Here is an 8,607-nt window from a genome sequence, read left to right on the forward strand (position 1 = left end):
GTAGTAGTAGTAGTAGTAGTAGTAGTAGTAGTAGTAGTAGTAGTAGTAGTAGTAGTAGTAGTAGTAGTAATACTAATTAATTATTTTAGAATTTATGATTTTTTTCCTGATTCTTTACTTTTTACAGCCTTCTTGTTGTTGCAGATTGCTCTGTATGTCAGTGTCTAAAACAATAAATATTTTTTATTTTTTGCAATCTAAGTGTGTCTAGCTGGACTTCAGGACTCTGTGGCTGGAAACTGCTTACCTCTGGGGCGACATAAACATCATCATCCTACTCTGTTTTCCAGAGCTCAGAACTGAGGCTTGTTCTACTGGACCAGTCAGCCTGGTTCTGGAGCAGGTGGGCCGCATTGTTGATAGTGTAAAACATTTCTCTGGTTTTACTTGGCCTATCAAAAAAACTGGTTGAAGTTCGAAGTTCCCACTTTTGACTTAATTTGAAAGAGTTTCAGAGAGGGCGCATCTTTCCAGTCCGTCTAAGCGAACATTATCTGTTAATCAAATGGAACAAATTTTAATATAATAGAACATTACTTGACAATTAATCATAATTTGATTTTTTTTCATCCTCACCATAAACATAAGACTTAGTCAAATGAATTACAGAACTATTTGCTAATTTATTACAAAGGTTTTGTCATTTAATTTAATTTTAACTGAGCAACATTTAATAAAATTTTATTTCCAGTCAGTGTTTCACTCATGAACCAAACCTTTATCCATCCTATCTTGTTAACAGTCATCCCAAATAGTGCACAACACGCACACTGTAACTGTGACTACCTTCTTTTATAAAGGACACCATCAATCACAAAATTTTCCAACATGCAGCCTAAAGACGCCTTCAGCAGCTTGTTGTGGGTCCAATGCCAACTAAGATTAGTCAAGTTGAAACACTACTTCACTCCTCCACACCTGTCTAAGGTGAAACTCAATATGCTACACAGTCAAAACGATTAGCTTTGGCTAAAAAGTGACACAAATCAACAGTTAGGCTTCCTTTTACATGAGTGTGACACGGTGAGCATATTTTTATTTGTCAAACGAACCAAACAACCACCACTGCCAATGAAGTTGTATTTCTGACTGGTTACATTCTTAATGTAGCCAGCACCAGATCAAATACTCTTTCCAGCTGATTTAAAGGGAAGTGCGGAGGCTGTTATACATTTTCCAGGCACATACTTGAGTTCCATACCACACTCAAGTAACTGTTGCCTTAAGTTGTAATGAAAACACAATTTGACTTGCACCATAGCCTAAAACCCTTGAAATTGGCCTCCATTTCTTTAAGAACCTCCTACCATTTCAGAAACTCCCACTTCTTCTCAATGCGTCGGTGGAGGGGTGATCTGTGTGGGCTGGAGCTCCGCCAAAGACTGAGCTCACCTGGAAACTGAGATCCAGGGAGGAGCTAGGTACAAATAAGCGGTGCTTTGTATCAACAAGTGTTAAGGCAGCTCCACATGGCTACCATTCAGTGATTTCTCAGACATTAATGAATGAGTCAAAGAAACACTCTGGGTATGTTTTGATGAGGGAATGACATTACAAAATAGAAAACTCAAAATAGTCAATTTTGCATAATACTCTCCCTTTAAGGAGTTCTTGAAGAGACTGACAATAAAATAACAGAGAAAACCAGGTGTAGGCTCAGTTTAAACAACACAGATTTTAAGAGAAACCATAACATTGCTGTTGCACTTCGGCCATTTTTGTACATGACAACAGTAGCCATTTTCTAAAGATTTTTGGAAATACCTAGCATCATTTAAATGGAAACTGCAAAGTCAATATTTGTTTCAAGTAGAACAACAATGGTGGATTACAGCAGAGTGTAGTTTGCGCTACTCATCTTTTCCAACATGTGGGAGCAACTCAACCTCATCCTAAGCTAACATCTGCATATTCATCTTACTGGGATGCTCAAGACTGATGTATCTGTACGCTTGTGTTGTTACACAAAAAAATCACAGCGCCAGCTAATGACCAGGCATGGCAATTATAGCAGATTCAATAGGCACAGCAAAACGTGTTCCACAATGTTTCAAAAGCTGTTTTTAGAGATTAATCACAGGACCCCCAAAGTCTTGACCAACCAGAGAAACCCCAAATAAGAGCATGAGACAAAATACTAAACGCGAAACCCCACAAAAACCTTACACAGCTAAAGAAACATTTACACAAGAGTAAAAGCATGCCATACAGATAACACAGGACTTATTTTGTTGCAGCTCATGAACAATCCCCTATGATTAGTAGCAACAATAAAAGATAATAGTTAACACATTTGCAGGCAAATATGTGTCACCTGTAGAGAGCTTTCTGCATGACGACATCAGGCGGAGCTTCATTAACGCATCCATGTGAGAGTAATCAGTATTTAAGAGCTTAAAAACATATCTGAGCTAAATAAAAAAACTGAAGAAAATATGTTGTTTAAATGTTTTGTTAGCTTCTTGTTGCTAAACTACACCCAGAGACACTAAAAAGTAAACAAAACCTGTTTAGTGATCTAAACAGAGTATACATGTTGTTATTTGTATCGTAAGCTAGCTAGCATTCACTGTTAATTTACATTTCTGATACTGGATTCCACTTGTCTATAAAAAGCAGCGATCTATTTTTTTTTTTACTTTCTTGGTTTTTTGTAAACAAAAAAGATAAGCCCAATTTATGTGTGGCCCAATCWGAACCCAGAAACCTCTGAGGCTAAATAGTGTTTTATTTATTTACTCTTTTACTCCTAAAAAAGGTGCCTACACAATCGATCTCGTTTTTCATGATATTAATGTTACAAACAGTGGATGTTGAACAATTCTGAAGCAAAGCAGCAGCCTGTCACTAAAGCTACTTAATCGATCACAATTACTTTAAAACCCAAACAAGGCAGCAAATCATTTAACCACTGCTCTGCTTTAGGAAGACGTTGTAAACATTGCTGAAAAGTCTCTTTAAAACCAAATAAAACAATTCCAAAAGAAAATACTTCACTAATGCACAAGAATCGTGAGAAGACGTGATTGTTTTTTTGAAATGCATGACACCCATCCCAGGCCACAGATTACTTATAAATCTCTGATTCTAGTTGTTCTTTAAGCTGGAGTGTGTTTGTGATTAAACTTTGCTCAAGCCTGTTAGCAGGAGAGCGACCAGTCGCAGCACAACAGTCTCAAAAACAAACTCTTAACAGGTAATTTTACCGAATAGATCACATACTTTATGATGAGCAAAGTGTTCTAGTTTTGTTTTTTATTAGCTGCAAGTTTTCATTGTTTATTTCATTGCATTGTAGCGTCCCAAACACTTGAAAAAAGGATTTAAAAAGTTTCAACACACTTTTCTTTTGTTAAATTAGTCCAGTCTGGATGTACCTTAAACTTGCTGTTCATTGTATTGCGTAAATTTACTAGAAAAATAGGACCAAGAATATGTGCACAYGGGAGATTACTGATTTGTTTGCAGGACAGTAGGAATGTGCGATATGGCAAAAAAATTCATTTCACGATATACATTATGATGAGTGGCAGTAACGATATATATCACGATACAAAACTTTTAATAGAAAATAAATAAATCACACATTAATTGAGTGGAATAAATGTGTATAGGTAAAAAAATTTAGACCTTAAAATCTCTTTTTTAAGGGACACTTTAAAATCTCCCATAAAAATCTAAATTTAAGGGAGATCTACCTGGCGGAGTGYGCATGCATTCAGCCGTGTGTCGTCGTGCTATGACCGCAGGAGAAATGAGGTCCAGACTGATTTTTGTGCRTCCCACCTGAGCACTGACTTCACCTGCACTGACAGTCGCCTCGCTGCGTGGAAATGAATGGAGAGCGAGCGACGTCGCCTCCCGTGTGTCGAGCCCTTCACACATGCCGCGGCACGCGCTCCTCCCGCAGCAGGCAGTGTGGTCAGTCGGCATCTGACCGGAGGACGCACCGTCACGTAAACATGTAAAAAGTTCGGCGTTCATTTTTGCACACCTGAACCAGGTCCGGATAAGTTTTTTTCCCCTCTTCATTTGCGCTCTCAGCCACGCTGCTTCCCGCTTCCTCTGTTTTGACTCCAGCCGGTTAAGTCATCAAAAAGTATTGCGCGGTTGGCCAGTAGACTACAGATCTCAATCATAGGACAAATTTATATCGTTTCTACCGTATATCATTTATATCGCGCATTCCTACAGGACAGAGAGGCAAACTTGAGGCTGTCATTTTGAAAGGGTCAGAGGTGGTTACTCATAACCTGCATGAAGGGTGGAGGGCAGACTGTTATCACTCGCTGCTGAAAGATAACAGTGGACAAAGTTTTTGCTCTAAAAACACTGGATGAACTTCAGGAGTTGACCCCATTCAGCCAAGCTATCTTAGAAACACAACATTGTTTTACTGACACTGAGCTAAGATATGACGTGGATGCATCAGATATACACATTCCACAATACAAATAATACACTTTGAGTACACACAATCCACATACCAAAATTTGTCTGGCCCAGTTCTGGCCCACACAACGCACCAACATAGTCAGTCAGTCAATGCAAAGAATGACCAGGTTTGCCACATAAATCAAACCACAACTGGGCCAGTTGTGGCATTGAAAGATTTGGACCACATGAACATAATCACCACTGGACCACTTGTGGCAATGGCAGATTTGGGCCAAATAGACCAATAAACAATCTGGCCACTTGTAGTATTGACAGATTTGGACCACATAAACTACAACCTGGCCACTTGCAGCATTGAAAGATTTGGGCCACATAAACATAACCACCACCGGGCCAGTTGTGGCATTGACAGATTTGGGTCAAATAGACCAAACCACAACCAGGCCAGTTAAAGAACTGACAGATTTGGGCCACATAAACTACAACCTGGCCACTTGTAGCATTAACAGATTTAGAGCCACATAAACATAACCACCACCGGGCCATTTGTGGCATTGACAGATTTGGGCCAAATAGACCAAATCACAACCAGGCCAGTTAAAGAATTGACAGATTTGGGCCACATAAACATAACCACCACCAGGCCAGTTGTGGCATTGACAGATTTGGGCTAAATAGNCCACCAGGCCAGTTGTGGCATTGACAGATTTGGGCTAAATAGACCAAACCACAACCAGGCCAGTTAAAGAATTGACAGATTTGGGCCACATAAACTACAACCTGGCCACTTGTAGCATTGACAGATTTAGGGCCACATAAACATAACCACCACCAGGCCAGTTGTGGTACTGACAGATTTGGGCCACATAAATCAAATCACAACCAGGCTACTTGTGGCATGCAATCTTAAAATCAGTGACACCAGATCTGGCCCACACTTGGTGCACACCTTACAAAATATCCCACAAAAGAGTGAACCCAATTCAAGACGGCCACCATAGCTTTAAAATAAACTCTGAAATATTGTCAATTTACAGACACTGACCTTGCATAAGATTGGGCGTAATTTTTTCAAGGTTTAAGCAAAAACAGACACATTGTTGTCATTTCTCACCATAAGATGACCTCAGTTTAAAACTTCGGCATGAAAATTGGCAGGCCTTTAAAGAACTCTAGGGCTTTATTTAATAAATGTTATAAACCTGAAGGAATGGGTGTAAGTGTGAACTAAGACAAGAGTAATAATCTGTATTTTACTGCCTCTCCTCCAACGAGCTCTAATCTCTTAAAATGAGAAGTTTCACATTAGTGTCCCTACAGGCCGTGGGGAAATGACAAGCTGTTCTTTTTGTTACACTCAGCCATGTACAGTAATTACCTTTGTGTGACACTCTGACACTGGGAATCTTCAAACACACCAGTTTTCTCTGAGTCTGCTAAACCCACAGAAATACACCCCCCTCAAAGACCCGACCAGGCGCTGAACAGCTCCTGAAAAGAATAAAAAAAAAAAAACAACACACACACACACAAACCTGCTCAACAACTTATCGTTCACATAATGCAGTCCTGCCTTTGTTTTCCCTCTGTCACTTTTCATTCAGCAACAAGGAAATGTCAGCTCTCTTCACTCCAGTGCGCGAAAACACCCGGAAATCCACCCCAGCGCTACCATTCYGCCAAAGACGATGAGACGCACACGGCTCCGTGTACCACGAGAGCTGCCCTCAGCACCCGGAAACGGGCAGAGTTCTCCCCGGGGTAAACCATTCAACACCGGGGATCAATCCACCGCATACCGGGCACACACAGAGGGGTGTGACAATACCAACCTGCAGCTAACAGGAGAAAAGCGTCTGTTTGTCTCGATGCAACTAAATACTAAACACAAAAACACAACGTAAAATGTGTTTTCAGAAAGCCGTATGAGGCACCTGTTCCCTCTCGTGCACCCGCGTCCACTCACCCCGATCCAGGACCTGCTACGGAGGGTTCACTGCCCGTGTCCACCAACAATAACACGGCCTCCCGTCACAAGCTCAAACCGGCTGCTAAACACGGGCGTCACGCAACGATCTCAAACGGGGTCGGTAGTCCCCCACAATGTTATTATTACGTTACAAGTGAACACCCGGGGGCTCTCAGCTCATCCACCGAGCCTGCAGCATCACAGGTCCCCGCTGACGCGGATGCTAACAAAGGCCCGAGAGCTGTCTGGAGCGGAAGACCGACACAAGGAGAGGAAGGAGGCAGGCAGCAGAAAGGGAGACTGCTGCTTCAGCTTCACAAAACACTCCCGCTTAGCCCCTCTCTGAGCCGCCATAGCCACAATATTCGTACCGATCGGTTCACAAGTCGTGCCTGGTGCAACCGCGGGCGGAGAGAATGTGATACTCACCGGCGGAGAGGGTAGATGGTTGCGGATTTCGGCCCCAGTTTGTCTCTGACACCCCAGGCTTTTACTCCGACAACATGGCGGCTCGACGGAGGAGCAGGCAGCAGCGCAGCATGACGGGAAGGGCTGAGAGGGAGCGGAGGGTTCATTGCGTTTATAGCAGGCCGTTGTAGCATATAATTAAACCACACTTCCATCTTTAGTTTTATTTTTAGACATCAACAACAGCACTCTTCCTTAAATGGCATTCTTCCTTATCAGAATTTAGATTTAAAATAGCATTCTTACAAGTAAAACTATGTTCAAGGTGTTCAACACTGAGTTTCTATTTTTTTAAAAGACCAAATTTAGACTACTAGACTGTGGGAGATGTTAATAAATAATGTGTTCCTAGTCACAAAAAACCTTTTAACTGAGTAGATTAAATTTTATCCTTTATACAATCAATGTTTTAGATATTATAAATATTTTTTGGAAAAAAATCACATAAGTTGCTGGTTTCTATCTACAGGTGCATTTTTCCTTCATAAAATTAACAATGTTGAAAATAAAATGAATAGTTAAACTTTTAATGTGAGAGCCTACAATGTTGTTTTAATTCCTAAATTTAATTTCACATTTATTTATGTTAATATAGTATCTCATCAAGTTTTTACCAGACATCTAAAATAGCTTTATAAACATATGTAGGTAAAATATTTACAGTCATTAGTCTTATTACACTTGTCAAAAGCTGCTTTTTAACTAGTCAATATGTAGTGTCCCCAATGACTTTTCTAGTCAAATATATTTTATAAATTAAACTTATTATACGTTTTTTAGATATCCATTATGAAAGTACTGTTGACAAATGAACTACAGATAACTAAAATATTCATGTTCACAAAGAAAAATAAAAAAATGTTATGTGTCACAAACCGCTGTATTATATGTTACATCTGCTTGCCCAATCGTGCCATCCCTTTGTTAAMTGTGTGTGATATATTTGCATTGTTCTGAGGTTTGTTATGATTTTGGTTTGACCTCATTCRCATATTTCTCCTACAACAGTAAATGTTTTGCAGCATTTTGAGACACTGTTTATGAATCACAGGAGCAGATTAATGACATAAATTAATGAAGCTGGGAAAACAATAATTGTATCACAACAAATGATTTAAAATGTTTAMATGTGCTGGGCTATGTTAACAAGAAAAACGCCCAAGCATCCTAGTATTATGCTTTAACCACACATATGTTTATATTATGTGACTTAGTGGATGTACACAAAGCGATGGGGTCTCCACGGTAACAGGGCTGCTTGTCACCATGGTAACCGCACAGCCCTTCAGTGCGTGACTACTGGACGCTGTGTACATCTCTGTATGTAAAAACATAAAKTAAAATAAAATACCCTGGTTGTTTGCATGGTTTATACAGGGGCATTGGCCCCAGCTGAAATCTGATTGGCGCCCCTGCAGTGCCCCTGTCCTGTCACTCATCTGTCTTTTACCTGGGAGCGATGATGGTGGGTGTAGTTCCACGTTCAAACACTAGAGGCGCCAATGAGTCAAATGAGAAATTCCAACATGAATCAAACTTACAGAAGTTTTTCCTCAAATTCTGTGTGTTTGAAAGTATTTTATATATGCACAGTAAAATATATGTAAAACTGGTAAGAAGAATTTATTGTGCAAGTTTTTTACAAAAAAGTACATTACATTAGAGGTGTTTGAACAGGTGTGACTGGTTAAATGTATAGACCTTACCAAAACTGGGGATTTGTGTGACAGGATGTTGAACAAATGCTTGGCCCCTCTATGAATATAGTGGCC

General features: G+C 40.1%; 1 protein-coding gene across 4 annotated transcripts in view; it reads right to left on the reverse strand.

The window, feature by feature from the left end:
- pum1 (pumilio RNA-binding family member 1) overlaps positions 1-6,903 on the reverse strand; it is a gene marked incomplete in the record, with an annotated part of 29,956 nt that extends 23,053 nt beyond the window's left edge. For 3 of the 4 annotated variants that reach the window (XM_014005693.1, XM_014005694.1, XM_014005691.1), the window contains 1 exon segment: positions 6,797-6,903. 4 annotated transcript variants of the gene reach the window in all.
- Between the last annotated feature and the right edge of the window lie 1,704 nt (positions 6,904-8,607).

This window comes from Austrofundulus limnaeus, unplaced genomic scaffold (assembly GCF_001266775.1).
Source record: "Austrofundulus limnaeus strain Quisiro unplaced genomic scaffold, Austrofundulus_limnaeus-1.0 Scaffold32, whole genome shotgun sequence".
NCBI lineage: Eukaryota > Metazoa > Chordata > Actinopteri > Cyprinodontiformes > Rivulidae > Austrofundulus > Austrofundulus limnaeus.